Consider the following 15137-nt stretch of genomic DNA (forward strand, 5'->3'; position numbering starts at 1 on the left):
CATATGGAGTTAATAGTCAAAAATTGAGTTTTAGAAAATAATTAAGTCATATTTCTAGCACACTCAATTTCTGTGGCCTTGGTATATGATACCCGCTACAGACACATGCATGTATTCACACACACATGCATGTATTCACACACACATATATTGAGTTTTGCATATTCTAAACAAAAATAGAACTGTATTGTACATGCTGTTTTATAATCTGCTTTTCTTGTTCAATAACTCCTAGAACATTTTTACAGGGACCAAATTTTCATGCCAGGTCGAAATGTACTCAATCTCTGGGAGATAACATTTTCCAAAGGGGCCTCAATAACATCTCCCATCCCATAAGCTCTTCTGCAATGTGAGCCAGCCGCTCCACAATCAAGAACTGGAGGCTAATTCCCCCTCCTCTTGATTCTGGGATAGCCTTACTGACAAAAAGCCCTTAGGCTTGCTGAAAAAGGTCCGTCTAGTCAAAGTTATGGTTTTTCCAGTAGTCATGTATGGATGTGAGAGTTGGACTATAAAAAAAGCTGAGCCCTAAAGAACTGATGCTTTTGAATTGTGGTGTTGGAGAAGACTCTTGAGAGTCCCTTGGACTGCAATTAGATCAAACCAGTCAGTCCTAAAGGAAATCGGTCCTGAATATTCACTGGAAGGACTGATGCTGAAGTGGAAACTTCAATACTTTGGCCACCTGATGGGAAGAACTGACTCATTGGAAAAGACTCTGATGCTGGGAAAGATCGAAGGCAGGAGAAGGGGACGACAGAGGATGAGATGGTTGGATGGCATCACCGACTCAATGGACATGAGTTTGAGGAAGATCCGGGAGTTGGTGATGGACAGGGAGGCCTGGCGTGCTGCAGTACATGGAGTCACAAAGAGTCAGACACGACTGAGTGACTGAACTGACTGCCTTAGTGACTCATTTATACCAATAGGATATGGCAAAAATGACGGTTTTGTGACTTCTGAGACTACGTCAGAAAAACCATGCAGGGCTTCCCTGGTGGTCCAGCGGTTAAGAATCCACCTAGCAATGCAAGGGACATAGTTTGAACCCTGGTCTGGGAAGATTCCACAAGCCACAGAGCAACTAAGCCCATACACCACCAACTACTGAGCCTGCACTCTAGAGCCCGGGAGCCACAACTACTGAGGCTGTGTGCAGCAAGCTGAAGTCCGAGCGCCCCTAGAGCCTGTGTTCTGCAATGGGAGAAGGCACTGCAATGTGAAACCTGCACACGTCAGTGAAAAATAGCCCCCACTTGCTGCAACTAGAGAAAGCCCACATGCAGCAAGGAAGACCCACTACAGACAAAAAATAAATAAATAAATAATAAAATTTGAAAAAAAGAAAAGCCACACAGCTTCCCCCTGGCATGCGTGTTCACCATCTGGATGCTCTGTCTTGGCACCCATTCACTCTGCCGCAACAAGCCTAAGTCTCATGCGGAGGCCAAGTGTAGGTGCTCCAGGTGACAGCCTCAATTAAGTCCAGGTCAGGCACCAGACGTGTAAGTAAAAACTCTGCAGCCGCTCACTGATTGAGTCATCCTTAGCTATTCAAGTCTTCCCACCAAAGCCCCAGACACTGGAGAGCCGAGGCAAGCGATCTCTACAGTCCCACTGGATTCCTGGTCCACAGAATCTGGGAGCATAAGATTTTTATTTTCTACCACTAAGTTTACAAGGGTTTGTTCTGCAGCAATAGAAAACCAGGCCACAGATCCAACAGTATCCAGGGGGGCTACGGACAAAATGCTTATGTTCCCCCCAGAAGTCATATGTTAAATCCTAACCCTCAATGTAATAGAATGAGGAGGTGGGCACTTTGGGAGATGATTAGATGATGAGGGTAGTGCTTTTATAAAAGAAACCCCAGGGTTTTCCCTGGTGGTCCAGTGGTTATGACTCTGTGCTTCCACTGCAGAGGGCATGGGTTCAACCCCTAGTTGGAGAATTAAGATGTCTTAACCCTAACCAAGACCCTGCATGTCTTGTAATGCAGCAAAAAAAAAAAAAAAAGATAAGACCACAGAGAGCTCCCTTGCCCCTTCCACCATGTAGACCACAGCCATCTATGCACCAGGAAGAGAGTTCTCACCAGATACCGGATCTGCCACAATCTTGATCTTGGACTTCCCAGCCTCCAGAACTCTGAGAATTAAATTTATATTGTTTATAAGCCACCCAGTGTATGGTACTCTGTTATAGCAACCCAAACTGACTAAGACACAGGGAAAACCTACTGTTACCAGCCTAAAACTAATTAACAAAACAAATTCTTTATAAACAGCTAAAGCAGTACAGTGAAAGCCAAGCCCCAATTTAATGCTTTAAAATTCTTTCTGCTGCCTTTCCCCTTTGTCAGTGTATAGCTTCATCATGTGTGGCTAACGCACATTACATGTCAGACACTTTACTAAAGCACCAAACACACTTAAACCTTTCATTTAATCCACAAGAACCCTACTTCATTTCCATTTACAGATGACAAATCTGAGGCTCAAAACAGTTACTCAGTTAATACATGGCAGAGATTTACATGCCAAACTTTTGGCCCCAAAACAACGCACTCTGCCCACTATCCTCTAAGAGACTTAGTGAAAGGGAAGTTGCTCAGTTGTATCTGACTCTTTGCAATCCCATGGGCTGTAGCCTGCTAGGCTCCTCCATCCATGGGATCTGGAGTGGGTAATTTCCTTCTCCGGGTGATCTTCCCAACCCAGGGATCGAACCCAGGTCTCCCGAATTGTAGGCAGATGCTTTTACTGTCTGAGCCACCAGGGCAGTCCCCTGGGAGAGTTGGCTGTGTAGCAGATGCAGAAAATCTTACAGAGCATAGTAAAGCCATATTTTTACCACTCTCCAAATAATAGAGGGAGGATTTCAGTGAAATTTGGTCATGGAGAGGATTCCACTGCCTCACCCCTAGTTCCTTTTTATGATGGTGTACTCTCACAATGCATCCACTCCTGTTTTATTTCACTGAGATGTTTAGATAAATTAATATCCTTTTCTCAGCCAGTTTTTCGTCAAACCTGTTTGTTAACATATACACAGATAAGAGACTCCCTCCACCAAGAAACACCAAATGTTAACACTGGCAACACCAACATGCATTTAGCTGTTCTGCTGCTGCTGCTGCTAAGTTGCTTCAGTCGTGTCCGACTCTGTGCAACCCCACAGACGGCAGCATACGAAGCTCCCCCGTCCCTGGGATTCTCCAGGCAAGAACACTGGAGTGGGTTGCCATTTCCTTTTCCAATGCATGAAAGTGAAAAGTGAAAGTGAAGTCGCTCAGTCGTGTTCGACTTTTAGAGACCCCATCCACTGCAGCCCACCAGGCTCCTCCATCCATGGGATTTTCCAGGCAAGAGTACTGGAGTGGGGTGCCATTGCCATCTCTGAGCTGTTCTTCTACTTTGATTTTTAAGAGGGCATATGCTAACTTATGGAGAAGGCAATGGACTAAGGTCCATCTGATTCCAAAGTCCACGGCTCTTAGCCCTGTCTGTCCTCTTTCCACTTGGCATATGCCCTCTTCAGGGCAGCCCAGCATCTATTTTACATTCTTTGCAGGTTTGGCTTTTTATCCACATTATAAGCACCACTCTCAAAGGTAGAAATCAGAAACTCACTTTCTTGGCCCTCTCTTGCAGCTAGGCTTGCCGACATGTGACATAGGCTTTGCTAATCAGATACACCCATATGTAAATTCAACTTGCAGAACAATAGGAGGCAACAGGTAGTGTACAGGATTATTCTGGGGGGGGGGGGCGGGGGGGGCGGGGAGGTGCCCAGCACAAAGGCTGCAGATGTCCCAGTGCAGGTGCTCCAGCAGGGTCTTCAGTGGCTGATGCTGTGAAGCAGTCTTCGGTATAATCTTTTCTTTCTGGCTGTGAGGCTACCACTGGTGGCTTAGAGGGTAAAGCGTCCGCCTGCAATCCGGGAGACCCGGGTTCAATCCCTGAGTCAGGAAGATCCCCTGGAGAAGAAAATGGCAACCCATTCCAGTACTCTTGCCTGGAGAATCCCATGGATGGAGGAGCCTTGGGAGGCTGCAGTCCACGGGGCCGCAAAGAGTCAGACACAACTGAGTGACTTCACTTTGACTTTGACCTTTGTGAGGCTACCAAGTCTGACTCGGACCCCCTCAGAGTTTCTCTGAGCTATCAATCAGACTTTAATAAGTTATGTTCCTACTGAAACTGGCTAGGGTAAGTTCAGTTACATGGGACTAAAAACCCAACTTGACACAATTCCTTCAGAACTTCAGAACAAATATTTCAAAAGGAACTACCATAACCTGTTTGTTTGGTTTTTCACAAGCTCCAATCAATTTTATCATTAATGATTTATTTTAAATGCACACAGCTTTTTTCTAAGTGGATGAGTCTTCAAATAATTCATCAAAAGCAGCAGGACTAGCTACCCTCCTCAGCTATGTAGAGAGGTCTACTGACTTTTTCACCAACTGAGAACCATTTCTTTCAAAAGCAGAAATTCCCCCCAAAACTTCAAATGTCCTATTTTCCCCTTTGGAAGTATTTTCTTTCTTGACTTTTTTGCTATTAATATTAATGTGATGTACCTGATTCCAGCTGTGAACTTAATCAAACTCTTACTCCATTGTCTTAACTTTATTCCTAAAGCCAAACTCTGCAACTTTTGCTGATTCTGGTCAGATATTTCATTCTTATAAAATATAATCCTTATCTTCTACCCCTGTTTTACTGATGGATTGATCACTGCACCTTAAATGATGTTATATAATTTTGAGACATTCAAAACACTTTTAATCTGATTTGCCTACTCCCTGTCAACTAATCAAGTCTTCAATGGTATATGTGGTGTGCTTATATCAGGAACATGGCCAACAATGTTGATTGTCTACTTGACAGCCCTCTTTCCTTATTACCTGCAAAACAACTGTATCAGAGTTTGGGCAAGAAAACAGAAGCTACTCTAAGGTACACAAATAGAAACATTTTAATAGAGGGAATCAGAGGTTTATACAACCAGAGTTTAGGGTGTGAAGATCAGGGGAGAAGCCACTGGAAGCAGTGCTTCACAGGACTCCATCTGCAAGCCATGGCTTTAATCGCAACTGGTGAAGGACCTGAGGGCCACCTCTAAGAGCTGAGAGCAGTCCCCAGCAAGAGCCAGCAAGCCAATGGGGATTTTAGTTCTACGGCTGCAAGGAAATGAATTCTGCTAACAATCTGATGCTGGGAGGGATTGGGAGCAGGAGGAGAAGGGGACAACAGAGGATGAGCTGGATGGATGGCATCACCGACTGGATGGACATGAGTTTGAGTGAACTCCGGGAGTTGGTGATGGACAGGGAGGCCTGGCGTGCTGCGATTCATGGGGTCGCAAAGAGTCGGACACGACTGAGTGACTGAACTGAACTGAACAATCTGAGGGTGTGTGGAGACAGAGCTTTCCCCAACCAAGCCTCCAGATAAGGATACAGTCAATCCACACCTCGATTTCAGCCTTACCATATCCTGAGCAGAGGAGCCAGCTAAAACATGCTGAGTTCCTGGCCTGTGGAAACCATGAGATGATAAATGTGTGCTGTTTCAGGCTGTTATATTTATGGGAATTTGTTACATGGCAGTAGAAGATGAACACACCAACCATGGTCTGATGTTTGGATGAGCTGAGGAGATTCCCTTCACCTTACAGAAGGGGTCAGTTTTGATATCCTCTAGAGCAGGGGTCCCCAACCCCCCAGCCATGGACTGCTACCAGCCTGTGGCCTGTTAGGAACCAGGCTGCAGGGTGGGCTAAGCATCATCTATATTTACGGCCGCTCTGTATCACTAGCATTACCACCTGAGCTCCACCTCCTGTCAGATTAGCGGCTCCCACTGATCCTTTATTATGATGAGTTGTGTAATTATTTCATTATGTATCACATTGTATTAACAACAGAAATAAAGTGCACAATAAATGTAATGTGTTTAAATCATCACGAAACCATACCTGCCCCCCTACAAAACTGGTCATGAGTACCAAAAAAGGTTGGGGACCATTGCTCTAGAGAGCCGGGGAGGGGCCATACAGGTAGGAAAGTATGAGAGAGAGAAGATGTCCATCGCCTGACTATGTTCCTGCAGATGTCTGTTACCTGACCTAAACTACTTAAAACTCCACCAGATGGTCCAACTGTGGCATATCCTGTGGTTCCCAGAACTCACTCTTGATCTGACCCCTGGCTTTCCAGAAGGAGCGCTTGGGTTCTCTCAGTTGCTGAAACCAAACTTGACCTGGAGATCTGTTCAGTTTATCTTCTGAGACCCTGCCACAATGACTGCACTTGCCACTCAGCTGTCAAAAATCTGAACAATATATTACCTAATGATACATACAGGTGGTAAACATATAAAGCAAATCAATGGGAAATTAACCCCCAAAAATCAGACTAATGGTTATCTGCTGAGGAGGAGGATGGAAAATACAATCAAAGAAGCACACACACAGGGAATTTCAAGTCACTGCAATGTTTCATTTCTTAACCCAGGTAATGGAAGTATCATTTTGTCATTATTCTTTAAACTCTCCATGTATGTTTTATACAACCTTCTGTGTATATTATACTTGCTACATAAGTGCTTAACAAAAGTAGCATTATTATAAAATGAACAGGTGTAAAGACATGAAGTTAAAGATTAAATTTTCATCCTGACTGCTTTGCCCTTAAATGCCTTTTCCTAAAATTTACTAAAATGTTAATAGTATTGGCTGTAGGAAATTGTTGTTGTTGTTCAGTCACTCACTCGTGTCTGACTCATTGCAACCCCATGGACTGCAGCACACCAGGCTTCCCTGTCCTCCACTATCTCCCGGAGTTTACTCAAACTCATGTCCATTGAGTCAGTGATGCCATCCAATCATCTCATCCTCTGTCATCCCCTTCTGCTCCTGCCCTCAATCTTTCCCAGCATCAGGGTCTTTTCCAATGAGTCAGCTCTTTGCATCAGGTGGCCAAAGTACTGGCAGGTTCAGTGTGAATCTTTCCAGTGAACATTCAGGGTTGATTTCCTTTAGGATTGAATGGTTTGATCTCTTTCTGTCGAAGGGACTTTCAAGGGTCTTCTCCAGCACCACAGTTCAAAAGCACCAATTCCTTTAGGAAATGGAAACCCTAAAATCCAGGAACACTTCAGAGTTTCCATTTTTGAGAAAAAGGTAGAATATTCAATAAAGAGGATTAGATTGGATTCATACCTGTGATGTTATGATTTGTACATTTCTCATATTTATACACTCATATATATTTATACATTTCTCATATATGATTTATACTTTTCTCAAATATGCTTCCCAAATAAATTTGGTCTTCATCCACAATTCCTGGCTCCCAGCTTCCCAAACCCTTGGAATTTCCTGAGCAGTAAGAGCAGTGGGATATTTGATCTCTTGTCCTCAGTTCTGGAAAAGGGGTCAGGGAAGGTGGTTTCTGGATTCCACCCAAGAATGGGGGCTGGTTGTCAGGAAATCCAACCATGTGATTAAAGGGTTGGAGCTTTCAGTCCCACCCCTCAACCTCCAGGGAAGAGCTACTGGCTGGAGACTGAATCAATCAACAATAGTCAATGATTTAATCAGTTGTGTCTATGTAATGAAGCCTCCAGAAAAACACAGAAAGCCAGGGTCCAAAGAGCTTCAGAGTTGATGAACAGGTGGAGATTATGGAGAGAGGCACCCCTGGAGAGGGCATAGAAGCTACAGGCCCTTTCCCCATACCTAGCCCTACTGATCTCTTCATCTGGCTGTTGATTTGTATCACTTAATATTCCTCATGCTGCTGCTGCTAAGTCACTTCAGCCGTGTTCGACTCTTCATGACCCCATGGACTGCAACCCACCAGGCTCCTCTGTCCATAGGATTTTCCAGGCAAGAGTACTGGAGTGGGGTGCCATTGCCTTCTCCAATATTCCTCATACTAAACTGGTAATCTAGTAAGTAAATAGATTTTCCTGAGTTCTGTAAGCCACTCTAGCAAATTAATTAAACCTGAGGAGGGAGTCACAGGAACCTCCAATTTATAATAGGTTGGTCAGAAGCACAGGTAACAACTTGGGCTTGCACCTTGTGGGCCTGAGCCCTTTACCCGTAGAATCTGGTTCCATCTGCAGGTAGATAGTGTCAGAATTGAGTTGAATTCTCAGACACCCAGCTGGCATCCAAGAATTGCTTGTTGATGTGGGAAGTCTCTACATACACACACACACTGAAATTGGATCTGGGAACTCTTTTGGAATACCTCAAATCTCACATCAAAATAAATTTTAGGTGGATCAAGATTTACACGTCAAAAAAAAAAAGAAAACCTTAAAGTACAAGATGAAAATACAGGAGCATTATTTTCCAATCTGGAAGTAGGGAAAGCCTTGGTGAACATGATGTAAAACACAGAAGCTATAAAAGACAAGCTAAGTCTAAAATACATTTTTTAAATTCTGCCTAAGAAAACAAAAATGCCAAAAACAAACTCAAAAGACATGAAGAACTGGGGACAACTATTTGCCTTCCTACAAATCGATAAGAAAAAAGATCACTAATGCAGTTGAAAATGGGCAAAGGATATGAACAGACACTTCCCAGGAAAGAAATTCCAAATGGCTTTTAAATATATGAAAATAAACTCAACCTTCTCCATAATAAGGGAAATATAAATTAAAACTACCAGATTGGCAGATACAGATTTTGATACCACCATGAGGATGGAGGTTAGCGAAACAGATGCTCTCACATATTGCTGGTGGGAGTGTAAACTGGCTCAATCCCTGTAGAGAACAATTTGACAATATCTATCAAAATCTAAAATGCATGTTTTGGCAGGCACCATGAGTTTACACCCCAAAATCATTCCTCCATGTTCCTTGCTAACAGAGTCCAGGTGCTCAGGTGGCAATGGGCCAAGCTCCAAGCACTAAGTTTATATGTTGATTCATTCATAATTATTAAGCACTTACTCTGTATTAGGCACTGTTCTGGGGATACAATATTGAATGAAGTCGACCAAACTTCAGCCTTCATGATAACCCTGCACCTACTGACTGAAATTCTGGAGAAGAATGGCAGCTGTGGCATTTTGATGTATATTTCAAGTAATAGATAACTGTATAATTTTTCACCCAAATCAAGACATTTTTGAAAGCAAATGACACACTATTAATAAAATGTACTGGGACAAATGGGAACAAACAAGGATAGTTCCAAGCAAACTGGGAAATATGGTCACTATTAGTAATTGTGAGATAATGAGGGTTCACCATCAACTCAGTTGCTGTTCTAAACTAACTCCACCAGGAAACTCTGTAAGAAATGTAGGATCCAAACTAGCAACCTCTTTAATTATGAGGAAAACTGGAATTAAGTCAGTAAAGAGATGCCTTGAAAGAACTTGAAATAAAGGATTTAGTCACAAGGCTTTCAAAACATATGCACCTTTGTGTGATTTGAAGTTTCAATGCAGTATGTAATTTTCCAAGCATAAATCTCCAGACATAAAACAGATTAAATAAAACATACTGCTAAATTAAGGAAAAGGAGTAATAAACTAACAGATTTCAGTTAGTAAAAACAGCTCAGAACACTAGAATACTAAAAACCAATATCGTATATGTATGGCTGAGTCCCTTTGCAGTCCACCTTTTTTTATATCACATTTTTAATCAGCTACACTCAAATACAAAATTTAAAGTTTAAAAAAAAATTAATACTGTAATCACTAACCATTTTTGCCAGATAGTTTTCCAGAATGTAACCCAACAGGGATGAGAAACACTGGGAAACAATGGCCAGAGTGCTTCTGGAGAGGCTTTCTTAAGGGAAAATTTCAAAAGGGGAGTTTGCTGGAGTTGCCTCTTCTCACGCTCCAACCCTGAAAGTGGCCATAATGCCCAGAGCTGCAACCATGCAGTGACGATAGTGAAAATGTTACATTAAATGTTGACCAAAGTCACCTGTCTTGGCCAGGCTCGGTAATAACCTCTTGCTTGAGTTGTCTCACAATGGTAGGTCCCAATAAGAAATAGGGTGCTGCTGCTGAAAACTAATGGGGAGAATTCAGGGCCAAAAGCAGGGAGGAGACGCCAGCTCATAATATGTCTTGAAGCAAAACTAACCTGGAAGAATTCAGGAAGGGCCAAAACGAGGGAGGACTCAGGTTCAACCTCTGGCTCAGAAAGATCCTCTCGAGTAGGAAGTGGCAACCTGCTCTCCATATTCTTGCCTGGAAAATTCCCATGGACAGAGGAGCCTGGTGAGCTACAGTACATGGTGTCACAGAGAGTCAGATATGACTGAGCGACTCAGCACACACACATACAAACTTATCAGTCCTTCAGTTCAGTTCAGTTGCTCAGTTGTGTCCAACTCTTTGCGACCCCATGAATCGCAGCACGCCAGGCCTCCCTGTACATCACCAACTCCTGGAGTTCACTCAGACTCGCGTCCACAGAGTCAGTGATGCCATCCAGCCATCTCATCCTCTGTCGTCCCCTTCTCCTCCTGCCCCCAATCCCTCCCAGCATCAGAGTCTTTTCCAGTGAGTCAACTCTTCGCATGAGGTGGCCAAAGCACTGGAGTTTCAGCTTTGGCATCATTCCTTCCAAAGAAATCCCAGGGCTGATCTCCTTCAGAATGGACTGGTTGGATCTCCTTATAGTCCAAGGGACTCTCAAGAGTCTTCTCCAACACTACAGTTCAAAAGCATCAATTCTTCGGTGCTCAGCCTTCTTCACAGTCCAACTCTCACATCCATACATGACCACTGGATCCTTACACACTTAAAAATATTGTCTATATTGATTGGATGGTTGATTTTTGGTGGCTTTTTTTTTGGTTGGTCGCATTTTAGTGGAAATACACTTTGAAAAAAAACATGTAATTTGATGAAAATGCCAAAGAACTAAATTATAGACAAAAAGAACCTTCAATATCAACTTTCACATTACACTGACAAAGGTTAAAGTGGCAGAAATCATTATCAGCAGTATTCAGACCCAGGTACTCAGACCCCTTTCATTGAATTTATTTGCACTCAATTCAAAGTACTGAATTTATGTTTTATTTTTATGTTTTAATTGTAGACAAAATGTGACTTTTTTAACGCGGGAGAAGCAGTATTCGATCCCTGGGTTGGGAAGACCCCCTGGAGAAGGAAATGGCTACCCACTGCAGCATTCTTGCCTGGAGAATCCCATGGACAGAGAAGCCTGGTGGGCTACAGTCCATGGGGTCGCAAAAAGTCGGACACGACTGAGCATCTAACACAGCACAACAAAATGGGACTTTCTTCGTTTTAGACCCCAAACACCTGTGCGGAATGCTTTGAGAATTTACGTTATCGGGTTTTTTTTAAATACCTACTTACATGCCGACTTTGTTTTTCAAAAATCACTTTCCACACCTATGGTTTCAAAGACTAAGCCTGCCAAGCTTGTTGGCGTATGAGTCCTTCCTCTGAGATCCCACACATCTCGTGTGCCGCACGGTCTCTAGGGAGAGCGCCGCGTGAAATGGCCGTGAAATTCCCAGGTTACTGTCTGGCTATACTTCACTGGGACACCAGAGGGCGCGCGGAGGGCCGGCACTTGTTTTTCTTTAAATTCTGAATCAAAGTCCTCGCAGAAAACAACAAAAGGCTGGGAACACGGCGGCCAGGAGACAAAGGGACGAAGAAAAAAAGCCGCATGCCTGTTTTACTGGCGTGGAAATCTGCTTCCTCATCCACCCACCTCTCTCAAGGAACTACATATAAACAACTAACGCTGCAAAATAATGAAATCTTGGACTGACAAGGACAATCAGAGAATGGATTACTTACCCGAGTTCTAAGAAAGACTATCACCAGGTGTGTGTTTGAGCCGTCTGCTTTGCCTCTTATTAGCGACTACCGGCCCACTCCCCGCCCAAAATATTTCTTGTTTTTCTGCGTTCATGAATAATACACGCACATAGTAGAAAATTTAGGAAATACAGAAAAGAAAAAAAGAGATCAACAGCATACTCTAACTTGGATACAATTACTTTGAACGTTTTCACCTATTCTTTCCAAACTTTTTTCAATATTTGAAATGCATAGAAAAATAGTACTCCCTGTAATTTTGTGCTGGCTTTCTTCTCTTTTATTATATCATCAACTTCGTTTCTATCAATAAATTCTGATAACATAAACTTACTAATCTCATGAGTGAATCACAGAAGAATAAGGAATGTAAGAAGGGCTACAGCTTTTTCCCCAAGATACCACCTTCAATGTCAAACCCAAGTTGTGCATATGAGGCAAGAATTTTTCTGTTGCTTTGCATTTAGAAGAGGAAACAGGTAAAGACTAAAGCAAAGAAACAGAAACTATTTCATCCCACCCCAAATAATGAACTTGTCCTTCCCAGTGGTCTGAGGATGAGTTCAAAGGGCCAGGGGAGAGAGTGGGTCACCAAGACCCATGGTCCTGCGGGTGGAGCCAGTACATCCCTTAAGGTCAGACAGATCTGTCTGCACAGCTACTAACCAGCAGGTCAGCAGGTGACCAGTCAGCCCGGGAAAAAGTCGGAAACAGCAAGCTCAGTGGCCTTGGGTCTTGGGGCCAGGGCTAGCAGATGTCTTCCTCAGAGATGGGAAAGGAAGCAGGGACCAGTCTGGGCAGATAACCACCAGGGAGGTGATGAAGATCCAGTGCCCTGGAACAACCACCCCCCACCCCTACTTTTACACCTAATCACTCAGTCCTCAGATTCCCTAGCATTAATACAGCAAGGGGAAAAAAGGGGGGTAGGAGCAGGGGGGAAGAGTGGTGTTCTCAGTCCTGGAGTTCTCTGGACCTCTGTCTCCATGTCTGTAGAAGTGAAAGGGAACAAAAGATCTAAGGTTCCTGCCAGTCCCTCAGAGTCTGTGATTTCTTACCATCCCCAACTGTGCACAAAAATGAGAGATGAAGATGGTCCCCGCCTCCTGCAACCCAAAAGTAGCAGCCCCTCTCTTTCCAGGTGCCACAAGTGGTAAAGGATCTGCCTGCGAATGCAGGAGATACAAGACACACAGTTTCAATCCCTTGTTCAGGAAGATCCCCTGGAGAAGGAAATGGCAACCCACTCCAGTGTTCTTGCCTGAAAAATTCCAAGGACAGAGGAGGCTGGAGGACTACAGTCCATGGGGTTGCAAAAGAGTCGGACACAACTGAGCATGCATGTATATGTATATACGTATAAATCCCCAAACTCCTTCACAAGTTCTGTACTTTAGCACTTAGTGATTCTGCCTTGAAGAAGTGCTGGAAAACATTCCTCCTTTTCTTTCAAAGTTCATCATCGTTTGCACACCCAGCTAGGTTTTTTCCACATACCTGAGGCAGAGGTACTCCTTCCTTCACTGTGATTCCGTACTATTTTGCACATACTTCCATCACTTTCTACCTGTGTAACCGTAGCCTTCCTATCTGTTTCCTCATCTGTAAAAGGGAAGAATTATTGTACCAAACTCAAAGAATTATAATAGGATTAAATGGTTAACAGATGTAAAGCACTTAAAGCAGAGCCTACACTTATCAGGCCTTAAGAAGCATCCCTACGAACAAAGTTAGTGGAAGTGATGGAATTCCAATTGAGCTATTTCAAGTCCTAAAAGATGATGCTGTGAAAGTGCTTCACTGATTATGCCAGCAAATTTGGAAAACTCAGCAGTGGCCACAGGACTGGAAAAGGTCAGTTTTCATTCCAGTCTGAAAGAAAGGCAATGCCAAAGAATCCCCAAACTACCACACAACTGCACTCATCTCACACGCTAGTAAAGTAATGCTCAAAATCCTCCAAGCCAGGCTTCAATAGTACATGAACCGAGAATTTCGAGATGTTCAAGCTGGTTTTAGAAAAGGCAGAGGAACGAGAGATCAAATTGCCAACAACCGTTGGATCATCAGAAAAAAGCAAGAGAGTTCCACCTGCTGCTACTGCTGCTAAGTCGCTTCAGTCGTGTCCAACTCTGTGCAACCCCATAGATGGCAGCCACCAGGCTCCTCCGTCCCTGGGATTCTCCAGACAAAAACACTGGAGTGGGTTGCCATTTCCTTCTCCAATGCATGAAAATGAAAAGTGAAAGTGAAGTCGCTCAGTCGTGTCCAACTCTTAGCGACCCCATGGACTGCAGCCCACCAGGCTCCTCTGTCCATGGGATTTTCCAGGCAAGAGTACTGGAGTGGGGTGCCATTGCCTTCTCCCAGAGAGTTCCAGAAAAACATCTAATTCTGCTTTATTGACTATGCCAAAGCCTTTGATTGTGTGGATCACAATAAACTGTGGAAAATTCTGAAAGAGATGGGAATACCAGACCACCTGACCTGCCTCTTGAGAAATCTGTATGCAGGTCAGGAAGCAACAGTTCGAACTGGACATGGAACAACAGACTGATTCTAAATAGGAAAAGGAGTACATCAAGGTTGTATGTTGTCACTCTGCTTATTTAACTTATATGCACAGTACATCATGTGAAATGCCAGGCTGGATGAAGCACAGGCTGGAATCAAGATTGCCAGGAGAAATATCAATAACCTCAGATATGCAGATGACACCACCCTTATGGCAGAAAGTGAAGAACTAAAGAGCATCTTGATGAAAGTGAAAGAGGAGAGTGAAAAGTTGACTTAAAACTCAACATTCAGAAAACGAAGATCATGGCATCCAGTCCCATCACTTCATGGCAAGTAGATGGGGAAACAGTGAAAACAGTGTCAGACTTTATTTTTGGGGCTTCTAAATCACTGCAGATAGTGACTGCAGCCATGAAATGAAAAGATGCTTACTCCTTGGAAGGAAAGTTATGACCAACCTAGACAGCATATTAAAAGCAGAGACATTACTTTGCCAACAAAGGTCATCTAGTCAAGGCTATCGTTTTTCCAGTGGTCATGTATGGATGTGAGAGTTGGACTATAAAGAAAGCTGAGCGCCAAAGAATTGATGCTTTTGAACTGTGGTGTTGGAGAAACTCTTGAGAGTCCCTTGGACTGCAAGGAGATCCAACCAGTCCATTCTAAAGGAGATCAGCCCTGAATGTTCATTGGAAGGACTAATGCTGAAGCTGAAACTCCAGTACCCTGCCCACCTGATGCGAAGAGCTGACTC

This window comes from Capricornis sumatraensis, chromosome 4 (assembly GCF_032405125.1).
Source record: "Capricornis sumatraensis isolate serow.1 chromosome 4, serow.2, whole genome shotgun sequence".
Classification (NCBI taxonomy): Eukaryota; Metazoa; Chordata; class Mammalia; order Artiodactyla; family Bovidae; genus Capricornis; species Capricornis sumatraensis.